Below are 17,336 nucleotides of genomic sequence, written 5' to 3' on the forward strand. Positions count from 1 at the left end.
GTTCTCTAGCAAACTTCAGACGGGCCCCGGACATGTACTGGCTTAAGCGGGGGGACACGTCTGGCACTGCAGGATCTGAGTCCCTGGCGGCGTAGTGTGTTACTGATGGTAGCCTTTGTTACGTTGGTCCCAGCTCTCTGCAGGTCATTCACTAGGTCCCCCCGTGTGGTCCTGGGATTTTTGCTCACCGTTCTTGTGATCATTTTGTCCCCACGGGGTGAGATCTTGCGTGGAGCCCCAGATCGAGGGAGATTATCAGTGGTCTTGTATGTCTTCCATTTTCTAATTATTGCTCCCACAGTTGATTTGTTCACACCAAGCTGCTTGCCTATTGCAGATTCAGTCTTCCCAGTCTGGTGCAGGTCTACAATTTTGTTTCTGGTGTCCTTCGACAGCTCTTTGGTCTTCACCATAGTGGAGTTTGGAGTGTGACTGTTTGAGGTTGTGGACAGGTGTCTTTTATACTGATAACAAGTTCAAACAGGTGCCATTGATACAGGAAATGAGTGCAGGACGGAGGAGCCTCTTAAAGAAGAAGGTCCAGGCCTGTGAGAGCCAGAAATCCTGCTTGTTTTTAGGCGACCAAATACTTATTTTCCACCATAATTTGCAAATAAATTCTTTCCAGATCAGCCAATGTGATTGTCTGGATTTGTTTTCTCATTTTGTCTCTCATAGTTGAGGTCTCCCTATGATGCCAATTACAGGCCTCTCTCATCTTTGTAAGTGGGAGAACTTGTACAATTGGTGGCTGACTAAATACTTTTTTGCCCCATTGTATATATACACTGCGTGTTGTAATGCGTTTTTTTATACATTACAAAATATATTAAAAATAGTTTTAAAAATGTATTTTTAAGATTTTTTTTTAACCTATGTTTGTAAACGCATCACAAAAATGTAGATTAAATGTATTTTTAAAGACATGCAGTATATTTCAAGATTTATTTTTAATAATATTTTTCATATATTTTGTAATAAAAATGCATTTCAACAGACAGTATATATATATATATTGAATACGGCCAGATGATAAAAAAAACCTGATAGGGGTTATAACTTTCTATGGAGACGCTTGTTCAGAGATTTCCTCACTTTGGAGGGATTTCTTCTCACTTCCTGTTTTGGAAATCTCCCCCATGGGGACACAGATGATAAAAAAACCTGATAGGGGTTATAATGTTTAACCCTCCCCCCTCCAAAATGGAAAAAAAAAAGGTTTGGTGTTAGTTTTCATGTACATAAAAGTGTTTAGTGTGTAATTGGGATAATTGTCACGGGAACAGGAAAACAGGAGAAATCTTCCAATGGGGACACTTGGTCAGAGATTCCCTTAGGAGGGATTTGTTCTCACTTCCTGTTTTTGTTGTGGGACAGGAAGTGAAGGGAAATCCCCCCATGGGGACACCGATGATAAAAGGAAACCGGATAGGGGTTATAACCGATCACTCTTTCCTCCAAAATGAGAAAAAAAAAAAAGGTTTTGGTTTTAATTTGAATAAATGAATTTCGTCTGTAGTCGGGCTCAGGTCATGGAGCAGCTGACACCTGAAGGGGGCGGCGCCTTTAACTGACAGGTCTTGGCTACGTCATCCACCTCCGCCCTCAGGTGCCGGCGTCACGTGCTCCATGACAGCCACCCACCCCCTGGGCACCGCCCTCCCCTTACTTCCGGGTCTGGCAGTGACGGGGCACTGAGCTGACGTCATCACTGGCTGCCCTCAGCCGCCTCACTGGTATCCTTCCGCCTCCGACAAAGAGTTCCGGTCCCCCCCTGAGCGGGTGACGGAGAGCCCGTCCATCTTCCCTCTTACGGCGGCCGCCCGCTGGACTCATCCCGGCTCCGTTGACCGCGCCGGCACCTCTCGCCTCCACCGCGCGGCCCGCGCTCAGGCCTCGGCCGGATTCCTCCGCACAGCCGCGGTGCTGCGGCCCGTCAGCCGCCATTTTGGGTGTCCCGGAGCCGAGGAAGGAGCAGCAGCACCGGGCGGTGAGAGTGACAGCGACCCGGGAAGGGGGGTGGGGATGGGAGGGTGTTGGGGGCTCTGAGGGGCGGGGCGGCTGAGTGACACCCTGAGAGTTGTCAGGGGGCCCCTGAGATCCGGGCTGAGTCCCTGGAAGGGGCCTCTCAGTGCTGGACTCCTCCTGTCATTGGGGCTTCCTGAGGCTGGGGGCAGAATGGGGCCCCTGAGGATCTTACAGGGGCCCTGCAGCCTCTCCCCCAGGTGATATGCAAATGGCGACTTTGAGGGAAAGTCGTTGCTGAGGTACATGGCCCCACCCCCCGACAGCAACGAGGGCCCCATTTATCAGCGCACCGGGGGCGGTCCTCGGCCTGACTTTCCTCAGAAGTCGCTGATTGTGTGTCGGCGGGGTCAGCGCTCATTATAGAAGACGTCCGCTCCGGGACCCGGGGGCCCCATTCACACCTCACCGCTGGGCTACTCGCTTCCCGAAGAATGACCGCGCTCGCCGCTCTCCATGGGCCAATCACAGCGCTTGCCGCTCTCCATGGGCCAATCACAGCGCTCGGCGCTCTCCATGGGCCAATCACAGCAGAGTTTTTGTACCCCCCCCAAAATAAAATGGCAGTTTTTGGCCCCGCGGACATTACTGGATAAATGGCTGAAAGGTGCCCCGGGAGCTCCATTCACCCTCTTCAGTACTGCGGCCGCTGGATGGCTACAGCGCCGCCCTCCTGTTCTGGGACGGCATTTGTCAGCGGCCTCTTGTGGCCCCCCCGGGGGGGGAGGTATACATCGGGCATAACTGATCATAGATCGCCTGTAAACAAACACCAGTTATCGGCATTTCTGTTCCTCGCCGCTGTGCCTGTGTGAGGAGAGGACGGCCGATAACCTGCAGTCCTGATAGGTGACGTTTACACTGATAATCAGTGCAGGCTCACCAGCGCCCATCAGTACAGCCTCATCAGTGCAGCCTCACCAGCGCCCATCAGTACAGCCTCATCAGTGCAGCCTCACCAGCGCCCATCAGTACAGCCTCATCAGTGCAGCCTCACCAGCGCCCATCAGTACAGCCTCATCAGTGCAGCCTCACCAGCGCCCATCAGTACAGCCTCATCAGTGCAGCCTCACCAGCGCCCATCAGTACAGCCTCATCAGTGCAGCCTCACCAGCGCCCATCAGTATAGTCTCACCAGTGCAGGCTCACCAGCGCCCATCAGTACAGCCTCATCAGTGCAGCCTCACCAGCGCCCATCAGTGCAGCCTCACCAGCGCCCATCAGTACAGCCTCATCAGTGCAGGCTCACCAGCGCCCATCAGTGCAGGCTCACCAGCGCCCATCAGTGCAGGCTCACCAGTGCAGGCTCACCAGCGCCCATCAGTGCAGGCTTACCAGCGCCCATCAGTGCAGGCTCACCAGTGCAGGCTTACCAGCGCCCATCAGTGCAGGCTCACCAGCGCCCATCAGTACAGTCTCACCAGTGCAGGCTCACCAGCGCCCATCAGTGCAGGCTCACCAGCACCCATCAGTGCAGGCTCACCAGCGCCCATCAGTGCAGCCTCACCAGCGCCCATCAGTGCAGCCTCACCAGCGCCCATCAGTGCAGCCTCACCAGTGCAGCCTCACCAGTGCCCATCAGTGCAGCCTCACCAGCGCCCATCAGTGCAGCCTCATCAGTGCAGCCTCACCAGCGCCCATCAGTACAGCCTCATCAGTGCAGCCTCACCAGCGCCCATCAGTGCAGCCTCACCAGCGCCCATCAGTGCAGCCTCACCAGCGCCCATCAGTGCAGCCTCACCAGCGCCCATCAGTGCAGCCTCACCAGCGCCCATCAGTACAGCCTCACCAGCGCCCATCAGTACAGCCTCACCAGTGCAGCCCATCAATTCAGCCTCACCAGCACACATCAGTGAAGAAGAAAAATTACTTATTTGCAAAATGTTTATAATAAAAGTGAAGAAAAACTTTTTTTCTCAATTTTCAGTCTTTTTTCGTTTGTTTAGCAAAAAATAACCCCCCCCCCCAGTGGTGATTAAATACCACCAAAAAAAGCTCCATTTGTGTAAAAAAAAAAAAAAAGATAGAAATGTCATATGGGTACAGTGTTGCATGACCGTGCAATTGTCATTCAAATGCGAAAACACTGAAAGCTGAACATCGGCCTGGACAGGAAGGGGGTGAAAGTGCCCGATATTGAAGGGGTTAACCACTTAATTTCCGGAAGCTTTTACCCCCTTCATGACCTGAGCATTTTTTTCTCTATTCAGCACGGCTCTACTTTAACTGGAAATTGCGCGGTCATGCAACACTGCTCCCAAGTGGAATTTATATCATTTTTTTTTTCACACAAATAGATCTTTTGGTGGAATTTGGTCACCACTGGGTTTTTCTTTTATATTATATAAATGAAAAAAAAGTCTGAAAATAAAAAAAAAAGAATAATTTCTATGTTCCGTTATAAAACCAATTAAATCGCTTCATAAATTTAGGCCAAAATGTATTCTGTTAGATGTCTTCGGTAAAAAAAAAAAAATCACAATATTTGTATTGATTGGTTTGTGTGAAGGTTCATCGTGTCTACGAACGATGGAATTTACGCAGCTATAGACCCTGTACTGATGATGAAGGTGATCAGCGACTTATAGCGGGACTGTGATTGTGTGGTGGGCAATCTGGCGCTAACAGACACTGGCTGGGATGCACACTAGCAGACGATGACATCACTAGTGGCACTAATAAAGTGAGAATACTGTACTAATGACACTGGCTGGGACGGGGTTAACATCACTGGGCCATGAAGGGGTTAACTGACTAACAAGTGTGATGTGTGCGGCTTTTACAGATCTGCCTGTTTTTTCTCCCTGCTTTTCAGGCAAAGGAAACCACCAGAATTCGGTCTGTGTACAGAGCCCTGTGTGTTTGTAAACACAGAACTCTGTGCTGTGATTGGCCACAGTGGTCCCGCCCATAAATTGTTTGTAAGCGGTCTGTGGTGTAGCCAGTCGCAGCACTGATTGGCGGGGGGGGGGGGGGGCATGCGTGATCAAATCCCGGAAGCGGGCCTGCAATGTACACTCTCATGGTGGTGCTTGCACTTCTCGCCCGCTCGCAGTAGAAAAATGGGTGTAAAAAGGCTCAAGAACACAAAGAAGCCGACGTTCACGTGTGATCCTAGCCCAGGGGTGGGCAGCCTGAGAGCCGCAGGACTACAAGTACCATCATGCCTCTGCAAGTCATAGCTGTAACTGTCAGTTTTGTCATCTTTGCAATGCCTCATGGGAAATGTAGTTCCACAACAGCCTGAGAGCCGCAGGACTACAAGTACCATCATGCCTCTGCAAGTCATAGCTGTAACTGTCAGTTTTGTCATCTTTGCAATGCCTCATGGGAAATGTAGTTCTACAACAGCCTGAGAGCCGCAGGTTGCCTACCCCTGGACTAGCCTACCGGTGCTCGGGTCAGGTGTGGGTCAGGTGCGGGTCAGGTGCAGGTCAGTGTCGCCGATAACTCTGCAGAGGAGCCCCGGCAATATGCAAATACTGACTTTTTGGAAAGTCACTTCTGTTGCCTCACACATTGCAATGGAAGGTCCCTTTCAGTAGGTCGCTGGGGGGGGGGGGGGGGTCTCGTATTGCGGTGTGGGGGAGGGGAGGAGGGGGTATCTCAGCTTCAACTTATCAGAAGTCGACATTTCTCGATACTTCGGTTGTCCTGTTTCTGTGGCGATTGTTCACAGAAAGGATAAAATAAATGCAGGTCCAAATAACTGCTTTTTTCTGTTTTTTTTTTTTTTGTGTGCCATTTTTAAGGTTGGTGACAGGGTCTCTTTATGTTTCAGCTCTGCAGCCTTCATATTTGATATAGTCAGCGCTTCACTAACTGGAGAGGCCAGAGGATCAGCATGACAGCCAGGGCACTAACCTTTGCAGATGGACATCAGCGGTATTTCCCCAATCGGTTTCTTTAACCCCTTGGCGCCGGCGCCTCCTGGCCTTTTAAGGGTTTGAGAAGCCGGGAGGCGGGGCGGGGTTTTAGGGACATGTGACCACCGTGATTTGCTGTCACGGCGGTCACATGATCGGGAAAGGTCCCAATCGAAAGAGGAGATCGGGACCTTTCTGTGAGTATCGGACGTGTGTGCTGGGAGCGCGCTCTCAGCAAATATGTTTTTCTTAATTGCATGCAAATATGCGGCCGCTCGGCGTCTAGGCCCAGACGCTGGGAAGTCGCACATTTGCGTGCGGCCGGCGCCAAGAGGTTAAGCTGGTCCTACTCCTTCCAATCTGATTATACAATCAACCATTTGATGGCCTGACAGTTCAGTTTCCAATCCCTGTTTTGGGAAAAATGTGATATCAATGGGTTTAGTTTTGTTTTAAAACCCAAATGATCTTTCCGGTAAATTTGTCTAAATACAGTTATGCTGAAAAGTCCCCACCCTTACAGCGGAGTCCCACCTAAAGAAAAAAAAAAGTCAGCAGCTACAAAAACTTTATCTGCTGACTCTCTAAATTACAGCCACTTACCTGTCCCTCGGTCCAGCCGTGTCCTCGCCACCGCTCACTTACCTGTCCCTCAGTCCAGCCGTGTCCTCACCACCGCTCACTTACCTGTCCCTCAGTCCAGCCGTGTCCTCACCACCGCTCACTTACCTGTCCCTCGGTCTCGCGGTGTCCTCTCCACCGCTCACTTACCTGTCCCTCAGTCCAGCCGTGTCCTCACCACCGCTCACTTACCTGTCCCTCAGTCTCCTCACCACCACCCACTTACCTGTCCCTCGGTCCAGCTGTGTCCTCACCACCACCCACTTACCTGTCCCTCGGTCTCGCGGTGTCCTCACCACCACCCACTTACCTGTCCCTCGGTCTCGCTGTGTCCTCACCACCGCTCACTTACCTGTCCCTCGGTCTCGCGGTGTCCTCACCACCACCCACTTACCTGTCCCTCGGTCTCCTCACCACCGCTCACTTACCTGTCCCTCGGTCTCGCGGTGTCCTCTCCACCACTCACTTACCTGTCCCGCTGTGTCCTCACCACCGCTCACTTACCTGTCCCTCAGTCCTGCTGTGTCCTCACCACTGCTCACTTACCTGTCCCTCGGTCTCGCGGTGTCCTCACCACCACCCACTTACCTGTCCCTCAGTCTCGCGGTGTCCTCACCACCGCTCACTTACCTGTCCCTCGGTCTCGCGGTGTCCTCACCACCGCTCACTTACCTGTCCCTCGGTCCCGCTGTGTCCTCACCACCGCTCACTTACCTGTCCCTCGGTCCCGCTGTGTCCTCACCACTGCTCACTTACCTGTCCCTCGGTCCCGCTGTGTCCTCACCACTGCTCACTTACCTGTCCCTCAGTCCCGCTGTGTCCTCACCACCACTCACTTACCTGTCCCTCGGTCCCGGTGTGTCCTCACCACTGCTCACTTACCTGTCCCTCAGTCTCGCGGTGTCCTCACCACTGCTCACTTACCGGTCCAGCTGTGTCCTCACCACTGCTCACTTACCTGTCCCTCGGTCCCGCTGTGTCCTCACCACTGCTCACTTACCTGTCCCTCGGTCCCGCTGTGTCCTCACCACTGCTCACTTACCTGTCCCTCAGTCTCGCGGTGTCCTCACCACCGCTCACTTACCTGTCCCTCAGTCCCGCTGTGTCCTCACCACTGCTCACTTACCGGTCCAGCTGTGTCCTCACCACTGCTCACTTACCTGTCCCTCGGTCCCGCTGTGTCCTCACCACTGCTCACTTACCTGTCCCTCAGTCCAGCTGTGTCCTCACCACCGCTCACTTACCTGTCCCTCAGTCCAGCTGTGTCCTCACCACTGCTCACTTACCTGTCCCTCGGTCCAGCGGTGTCACCACGGCTGGTTTCACCGGCCATCTTCTCTCCCTGGTGCCGGCATCTTCAGTGTGGGCGCCCGGCTGTGACAGCTTGCAGCTTCACAGCCGGGTGCCCGCTGCACTTCCTGAATGGCCCCGTAGTCTTCTGGGACCTGTCACGTGTCCCAGAAGACTACGGGCAGGGGGAGAGGAAAACTTCTGCTTCCGATCGCCTAGGCGCAGCGGAACTGGGAACTGGTACCTGTCAATTTCGGGTACCCGTTCCCCAAAGGTGCCAATTCTTAATAGGGAGCGGGGGAGAGAGGCTTAAAGTGGAACTTCCCCTTTTGAGTGGAGCTCTGCTTTAAGAATTGGTAATATACAGGATATACTCCTTTTTTTTTTTTTATATTAACCCCCCTGGCTGTATTCCCGAGTGTAGCTCGGGGTACAGTTTCAGCACCACAAGCGGTAACCCCCCCCGAGCTACACTCGGGAATACACTGCAGCGTTGCTCCGGGATCCCTCCAGCACTGACCTTGTCCTGCGCTCCCGCGATGTCCCTCCTGCAGTGTCCCCTGTAATGTCCTCTGGCCGATGCCGGCATCTGTCTTCTGGGTTCCGTTCCCTGCGACGTCGGGACGTACGGGGGACGGAACTGGCGGGAAATTAAAAAATGTGAAGAAGTGACATTCACTAAATCCACTAAAATCACATAGTATAACATTCCTGTATCAAACCATTTCACATACATTTTGTCCCGAGTGCTTTGTCCGGCGTCCTGCCTGCATTTTTACTGTTCTTTCTGCCTGGAAACTGAGAAACGTCCATGGCGTCCAAAAAGCGTCCCTTTAGGTCAGACGCGGTTTTAGAGCGGCTAGAGAACAGCGATAGTAAATCAGAACCACTTGCAGAATTGAGTGATAATGATTGGTGGGGGAAATTCCTCATCAGACACTGAAAACGATTCTGCGACTGAGCTCAGCGATGTGCGAACTTGGCGCTATATTTCACATTTCAGTGTTTTTGGTTTGATTATATTATTGAATTACATTTATTATTATATTATTATTTTTTATGATTATTAAATTATAATTTATGATTTCGTGTTTCAAGTTTTATCATCTCGGTATGTTTACTAGACTCTTGTTCGGACAGATTTCAGTGAGTTATTCCTGAGAATTACAGGCCTACAATAAAAAAAATACATATTTCTTTGCAAAAAAAAGTACCGCTTTGAGCACAGAAATACTGACATCATCAGACCGCTAGGGAGGTTAAAAGTCAACCGCTACAGTTTTTATAGATGCTGACTTTTATTTTTTTACAGTGTGAGTGGAACTCCGCTTAAATGGAGAGAGGGAGACAAAGCGGAAATTCTCCTTTTGGGCGGAACTCCGCTTTAAGCTTTGACAATAAAACCTGGAAGCTGATCGGTTTCTATGCAGAACTGCACCAGATTTTGCACTTTTCAGGTTTAGTAAATCCACCCCTTTCATGTTTCGTCCAGTGAGGGAGCAATGCCGTAGGGGCAGGTGAGTTTTTATTGTATTTAATACAAAAACGCTGAAAAACTCCAGTTTTTAACATGACTTTACACAGCTAACGTTCCCAGCATTATTAAACCCCCCCCTCCCCCCCCGTGTGCATGGAGCCTAATGGTGGTGATCAGTTATTTATATTGTGGCGGACAATCTGGCGCTAATGACACTGGCTGGCAAGGACGCTGACACCGACTGCACTAGTGACACTAATACAGTGATCATATATAATGCTGTACATTGTACTAATGAGATTGGGTGGGAAAGGATTAAGATGTGGGGCTGGCAAGGGCACTAATTGACACTGACATCACCACTGACACTAATACAACGGTTAGTGATACTACTATACACCAGGGGGTGTCAAACTACAAGTTCCATCATGCCTCTGCCTTTGGGAGTCATGCTTGTAACTGTCAATCCTGCAATGCCTCATGGGACTTGTAGTTTGGCAACAGCTGGAGGGCCGCCAGTTTGACACCTGTGCTGTACACGGTGACTGGCTGGGAAAGGGTTCACATCTAGGGGGCAATCGGGGAGTTAACTGTGTGCCTAGCAATGTGTAACGTGTGCTGCTTTTACTCCCAGATCTGGCTGTTTTTCCTTCCTGCTTTTCAGGGAGAAAAGACAGCCAGATCACTGTTCTATGAGTTTGTAAACACAGAACCCTGTGCTACGATTGGCCACAGCAGGTATACAGCCAAACTCATTGGCTGAAACCTCCTGACAAACTTGTGCTGTGTCCAGTCATAGCACAGGTCAGCGGAGGGTGCCCCGAAACGTGGAAGAAAGGCCGTGATGTATGGTCAGCGGAGGGTGCCCCAAAACGTGGAAGAAAGGTTGTAACGTTTTGTCAGCGGAGGGTGCCCCGAAACGTGGAAAAAAGGCCGCGACGTGTGGTCAGCGGAGGGTGCCCCGAAGTGTGGAAGAAAGGCCGTGATGTATGGTCAGCGGAGGGTGCCCCGGAACGCGGAAGAAAGGCCGCGACGTATGGTCAGCGGAGGGTGCCCCGAAACGTGGAAGAAAGGTTGTAATGTTTTGTCAGCGGACGGTGCCCCGAAATGTGGAAGAAAGGCCGCGACGTATGGTCAGCGGAGGGTGCCCCCGAAACATGAAGAAAGGCTGTGACGTGTGGTCAGTGGAGGGTGCCCCCGAAATGTGGAAGAGAGGCTGTGACGTGTGGTCAGCGGAGGGTGCCCCCGAAATGTGGAAGAGAGGCTGTGACGTGTGGTCAGCGGAGGGTGCCCCGAAACGCGGAAGAAGGCCGCGACGTGTGGTCAGCGGAGGGTGCCCCGAAACATGAAGAAAGGCCGCGACGTGTGGTCAGCGGAGGGTGCCCCCGAAACGCGGAAGGAAGGCCGCGACGTGTGGTCAGCGGAGGGTGCCCCGAAACATGAAGAAAGGCCGTGACGTGTGGTCAGCGGAGGGTGCCCCCGAAACGTGGAGGAGAGGCCGCGATGTATGGGCGCGTCGCTTAGCCCGGCTGTGCCGCTCGCCCGCAGTAGATGTGTTGTAGGTGGGTGGCAAGCAGTTAAAGTGCTAATGGTTTGTACAGATAGAATGTATGGTGCTGATGGGTGCAAGTGGGGAATAGTGGGGGTGGGGAAGGGGGGGGGCTACATTGTTGCTTGTAGCTACCAGTCGAGTTTCGTTGTTCTTGTGACCAGGGAACCTGGTTGCTCTTCTTTGCTTTCATAAGTCGGTCCAGCCATTCTTCCTTTACTGAGGGGTTCAGATGTAGTTGTGGGTCACAATTTCACAAAAATCATAATCCTGGGGAAAGTGCTGTATGCTGGTGCCGAGCTGATTAGAATCCATCTTCCAGGCGTCATATCCTTTAATATTTACTACACACCCCGCAGCACCCGACTGTTTATTCCAAACATCGCTCTGTCATCTGCCAACCAGAGCTGCAGTTTAACCGCTTCCTGACCGCCCTATAGCAGAACTACTGCTACAGGGCGGCAGGGCTGCGCAAAATCGTGTGTATATACGTGATTTTGTATTTCCGGGTAGGGGGCACGCGCTGCCCTGCCCGCGCTGCTATTTGTGGCTTCAGCTGTCAATCACCGGGTCTTGGCCTGAGATTCTCCGGGTAGGGAGTGTGCGCACGCCGCCCTGCCCGCTCCGCTATTGGCCTTTTCAGCTGTTGATCACTGGGTCTAGGCTGGAGAATTCTCCTGGTAGGGGACGTGCGCATGCCGCCCTGTCTGCGCTGCTATTGGCGGCTTCAGCTGTCAATCACCGGGCCTCGGCCGGAGATTCTCCACCGGCACCCAGAGATCGCTGAGGAACACTGACAGAGGAGAGGTCTGGATGTACACAATACAGATCTCTCCCCTGTGAGCACATACATGCTGCTTTGTATTGCTCTGCATAGCACAGCAATACACAGCAGCATGCTTACACATTAAAATGCACACAGTTAACCCTTTGATCACCCCAGATGTTAACCCCTTCCTGCCCAATGCCATTAGTAGACGAGATGAGGGCAGATAAACTGCTGTGTTCAGGGGCAGCAGCATTCTGGCTCATGGCTGCATGCAAACTGACCAATCGGCAGCGGCCAGGGATTTATTTATTTATTTCAGGTACTTATATAGCGCCGTCAATTTACGCCACGCTTTACATATATATTGTACATTCACATCAGTCCCCAGGGAGCGCGCACAAGCAGGGGCGGGGAGGCTGTTTATAAACGACCACCCGCTCTGCACTGCCACCGTCCGACCGTTTATATACATCGGCCGGACAGGAAGTGGTTAAATGGAGATATATATCCCTGTCCCAGATGGACGGATGGATGGATGAGTGGAGTATTTCCCTTTTTCCAGCAGTTTTCCAGAGACCTAGTTTCCTGGAGTTGGATGGATGGATGGACTTATCCCGCTCTCCTCTAGGGGGTCTCTCTGCTCCTTTTTGATTTCTCTCTCCATGAAATGGAGAATAGATTGTAAGCTCTGACGAGCCGGTCCCTCTGATTCCCTCTGTATTGTGATTGTACCGTCTGCCTGACGTTGTCAGGGGCGCTATATAAATCCTCTTTAATACTGATACACTTTTTCTTTTTTATATATCATTGCAGTCACACGAGGATTTTTTTTTTTTTACATTTGATACGTGGGAGGTGACCTGGCTGATGGCTCATTGTGTGTGTGGCAATAGTACTCTGAGGATGACATATCTCCATGCAGGCGATAGGGCGGGGGGGGGGGGGGAGGGCTGTAATAACCAATAAAGGTGACCAGCCAGTATAGAAGATCCCAGGGAGTGCATTGAGGGAGGAACTGGTTTTGGCATTTCCTAGCAGCAAATTATTACTTGTGGGCAAAGAAATCGGCTTTAGTAAGAAACCAGAATTCCCAGAACATAAAGTGCTTGTAAAGGCTGCAGGGGTCACTTTACCTTCATTCATTCTGTGCATGGAGATAAAAAGCCTTCAGTGTCCAGCCCCCCCCCCGGCCCCACCTAGTACTTGCCTGAGCCCCCCTAGTACTTGCCTGATGCCTGAGCCCCCCTAGTACTTGCCTGAGCCCCCCTAGTACTTGCCTGAGCCCCCCCTAGTACTTGCCTGAGCCCCACCTAGTACTTGCCTGAGCCCCACCTAGTACTTGCCTGAGGCCCCACCTAGTACTTGCCTGAGCCCACCTAGTACTTGCCTGAGCCCCACCTAGTACTTGCCTGAGCCCCACCTAGTACTTGCCTGAGCCCCACCTAGTACTTGCCTGAGCCCCACCTAGTACTTGCCTGAGCCCCACCTAGTACTTGCCTGAGCCCCACCTAGTACTTGCCTGAGCCCACCTAGTACTTGCCTGAGCCCCCACCTAGTACTTGCCTGAGCCCCCCCTAGTACTTGCCTGAGCCCCACCCTAGTACTTGCCTGAGCCCCCCCTAGTACTTGCCTGAGCCCCACCTATTACTTTGCCTGAGCCCCACCTATTACTTGCCTGAGCCCCCCCCCTAGTACTTGCCTGAGCCCCCCCTAGTACTTGCCTGAGCCCCCCCTAGTACTTGCCTGAGCCCCCCCCTAACTTGCCTGAGCCCCCCCCTAGTACTTGCCTGAGCCCCCCCCTAGTACTTGCCTGAGCCCCCCCTAGTACTTGCCTGAGCCCCCCTAGTACTTGCCTGAGCCCCCCCTAGTACTTGCCTGAGCCCCCCCCTAGTACTTGCCTGAGCCCCCCCCTAGTACTTGCCTGAGCCCCCCCCTAGTACTTGCCTGAGCCCCCCCCTAGTACTTGCCTGAGCCCCCCCCCTAGTACTTGCCTGAGCCCCCCCTAGTACTTGCCTGAGCCCCCCCCCTAGTACTTGCCTGAGCCCCCCCCTAGTACTTGCCTGAGCCCCCCCCTAGTACTTGCCTGAGCCCCCCCTAGTACTTGGCCTGAGCCCCCCCCTAGTACTTGCCTGAGCCCCCCCCTAGTACTTGCCTGAGCCCCCCCTAGTACTTGCCTGAGCCCCCCCCTAGTACTTGCCTGAGCCCCCCTAGTACTTGCCTGAGCCCCCCTAGTACTTGCCTGAGCCCCCCCTAGTACTGCCTGAGCCCCCCCTAATACTTGCCTGAGCCCCCCCCCAGTACTCGCCTGAGCCCCCCCCAGTACTCGCCTGAGCCCCCCCCCCCAGTACTCGCCTGAGCCCCCCCCCAGTACTCGCCTGAGCCCCCCCCCCAGGTACTCGCCTGAGCCCCCCCCCAGTACTCGCCTGAGCCCCCCCCCCCAGTACTCTCCTGAGCCCCCCCCCAGTACTCGCCTGAGCCCCTCCCCAGTACTCGCCTGAGCCCCCCCCCCAGTACTCGCCTGAGCCCCCCAGTACTCGCCTGAGCCCCTCCCCAGTACTCGCCTGAGCCCCCCCCCCAGTACTCGCCTGAGCCCCCCCCGCAGTACTCGCCTGAGCCCCCCCCAGTACTCGCCTGAGCCCCCCCCAGTACTCGCCTGAGCCCCCCCCCCAGTACTCGCCTGAGCCCCCCCCCCAGTACTCGCCTGAGCCCCCCCCCAGTACTCGCCTGAGCGCCCCCCCCCCAGTACTTTCCTGAGCTCGATCTCGAACCAGCAATGTGCACGGGAGCAATGGGTCTCCTGGGTGTCCCTCTCCTCATTGGCTGAGACACAGCAGTGGGAGCCATGGCCAATCACAGAAAGTGAGCTGGGGGGCGGGGCTGAGCTGCGCTCTGCATGTCTCAATAGACACACAAAGGTGGTTTGGGAGTGAGCACGTACGAGCGCCCCCCAGAGTAAGCAGCTTGCTATGGAGGCACTCAGTAGGTGGGATAGGCGGGGGACCCCAGAAGAGGAGGATCGGGGCTGCTCTGTGCAAAATCATTACATAAAGCAGGTAAGTATAACACGTCTGTTGTGGGAAAAAATATATGAACCTTTACAGTCACTGTAAGTGAGACTTCTAGAAGTGAAAGTCATGAAATTTGACGGGTTTCTCCGGAACGGGGGGGGGGGGGGTGATGGAGAACCTTTCAATGGGAATGTGCTTTGGGATGGAGATGTGATCAGGATATGAATGACGTTTATAATAAATGGTGAAATGTTTCCAGGTATCTATAGAAAGAGAGTTCCTAGAAAAGATCCTTTCTATGTGACTGTTGCCATAAATATTGATTTGAAAAAAAAAACGTTTTTCTTTTTGTTTTTTGTTTTTTTTTTGGGTTTTTTTTCTATTAGTTTTTTGTTTTTTTGGGGGTTTTTTTCTATTAGTTTTTTGTTTTTTTGGGGGTTTTTTTTTTTTTTTAGTTTTTGTTTTTGCCGATTCCCCCTTGGACGAGGAAGCATGTCCATTTTCCATCTTGTGATAACACAATAGTCATCATTTCCTGCATCTGGAATTGTCTTTACTCCATGGAAAGTGTTGTTTTTCACAATGACCTATCTCAGTGGAGGAAATCATTGCTGTTTATTTAGTAGACTTTACGCCTAAAAGATCCTTCACAGACCTGACCTGATCAGTGTAGATGACCCCTCCGAGGGATGCCGATTACCGGCTCTCCTCTCCTCTGTCAGCGTGACAGCTCGTGAGGAGAGAAATGCTGATAACCGGCATTTCCCTATGTGATTGGACACAGCTGATCACATGACCGAGCCGACGTCTTTGGCTTTCTGTTGATCGGTGATCCGCTGTGTCCGAGGGACACCGCACCACCGATCGCCGCGCTGCGCGCCCCCAGAGCCGCGCACGCGCGCTTAGAGTGGGAGGACGTCCTCCAAAACGAGAGAACCGCCTCGCGCCCGTAATTTCCTTGTATGGCGGGTGGCGGTTAAAATCGTACGACTTCAGGTGAAAGTCAGATGCCCGTGTGAACCAGGGATAACTATTGCTGCTCATTCCCCCCCCCACAGACACGAGGAGCATTGAACTCTTGCAGAGTGATGGCTGGAAGGGGGTTTTGGTGCTGGTTTGTATTCTAGGTTCTCACTTCTGCCGCTCTGTGAGCTGGTTTGCTGGGGCTCGGCAGCCCATTGTTTTGAATAGGCCGCTGTGCCTGCTGTTCACACAGGTAAAGGGTCCTTGCACCGTTTTGAGACCCCAGCAGCCAGGTTCCGCACCCGTGGTTTTAGATGCTTGGAGGTGTCATTAAAGCGGAGTTCCGCTCGCTCTGTAAAAAAATAAGTCAGCAGCTACAAAAATTGTAGCTGCTGACTTTTAGAAAACAGCCACTTACCCGTCCCACGATCCCGCGTTGCCCCCCGCCGAAACACGTTTCACCGGCCGTCCTGTATTCCAGGTGCCGGCATCTTCAGTGTGGGCACCCGGCTGTGACAGCTCGCGGGTAGCGCTGTTCTTTATGAATGGCTCCGTCATCTTCTGGGACCTGTCACATGTCCCACGAGACTTCGGGGAGGGACGGTAGGAGGACAACTTCCGCATCCAATCGCCTAGATGATCGCAGCGGAAATGGGAGAGGGTACCTGTCAAATTCGGGTGCCAATCCTTAATGGGGAGCAGGGGACCAATCTTTAAAGCGGAACTTCCCCTTTTGGGTTGAACTCCGCTTTAAGAATGAATGAAATAATTGAAAAGAAGGAACGCCAGATGTCCAGAAAGAAGGCACTTTGATGGTAGATTTGGAGGCATTTAAGGGCTCGTTCACATTAGCTTTGTCCGCAGGCGTCAGACAGGCGTTTGGGAAGTGTTTTTAATGCTTCTCAAATGCCTGTCCAATGCTATAGGGGCGTTTGGCAGGAGTTAGAAATTAGTCAACTGTGAGAGTAACGACAAGGGCATCAAGCCAATGCGTTTCGGAGAAGAGACTCCCTTCTTCAGGGCTCTGCACATTGCAGCACACAGTGCTGTTCACAAGGAAGCGTTAGCGGCGCGGCAAAATTGACGAGCCATGTCCAGTCAGGAGGCGTTGAAGCCTCCCATTCAAGCCTAGGGTGACGCTCCTCAAACGCCTGGCAGGCGTTTGTGGGGCGTTAATACCATTAAACTTCATTATAGGCATTTCTGGTGCAAACGCCTATTAAATGCCTCAAAAACGCGCATAGGGCATTTGGGGAGTGTTTGAGAAGTATTAAAAATGCTTCCCAAATGCCTGTCTAACGCTATAGGGGCGTTTGGCAAGAGTTAGAAATTAGTCAAGTGTGAACGTAGCCTGAGAGTAACGACAAGGGCAGCAAGCCAACGCGTTTCGGGAGAAGAGACTCCCTTCTTCAGGGCTGTTGCTGTACGCTATTGAATGGGAAAAATTCCCACTCCGGTTATATATATTCCAGGTCTTGGAGGAAATGATGGAGTGACCGCTGTCATCCCAGGGGCAGCAATGCTCATTGGAAAACCTGGAAAGTATATAAACTGTGTGGGATTTTTTCCTATTTAGTAGAGTGCAGCAACAGCCCTGAAGAAGGGAGAGTTTTCTACCGAAACGCGTTGCCGTGATTTACTTGTCGTTACTCTCAATAAATGCCTTCTAATCTACCATCAAAAGTGCATTCTCCTGGACAAGGGGCGCTCCTTCTTTTCTATTATTCCAAGTATACGTGTGGAAGCGAGCTCAAGGCCGTACCGGAAA

The 17,336-nt window shown here is 52.5% G+C and overlaps 1 protein-coding gene across 1 annotated transcript in view; it reads left to right on the top strand.

Annotated features, from left to right (window-relative positions):
* Positions 1-1,741: 1,741 nt before the first annotated feature.
* Positions 1,742-17,336, top strand: part of LOC149427127 (AP-1 complex subunit gamma-1) — a gene marked incomplete at its 3' end in the record, with an annotated part of 58,644 nt that continues 43,049 nt past the window's right edge. The window contains exon 1 of the mRNA XM_089668235.1: positions 1,742-1,990. The remainder of the gene's footprint in view (positions 1,991-17,336) is intronic.

This window comes from Staurois parvus, unplaced genomic scaffold (genome assembly GCF_062004578.1).
Source record: "Staurois parvus isolate SC_StPar_1 unplaced genomic scaffold, SC_StPar_1.0 ptg003995l, whole genome shotgun sequence".
Classification (NCBI taxonomy): Eukaryota; Metazoa; Chordata; class Amphibia; order Anura; family Ranidae; genus Staurois; species Staurois parvus.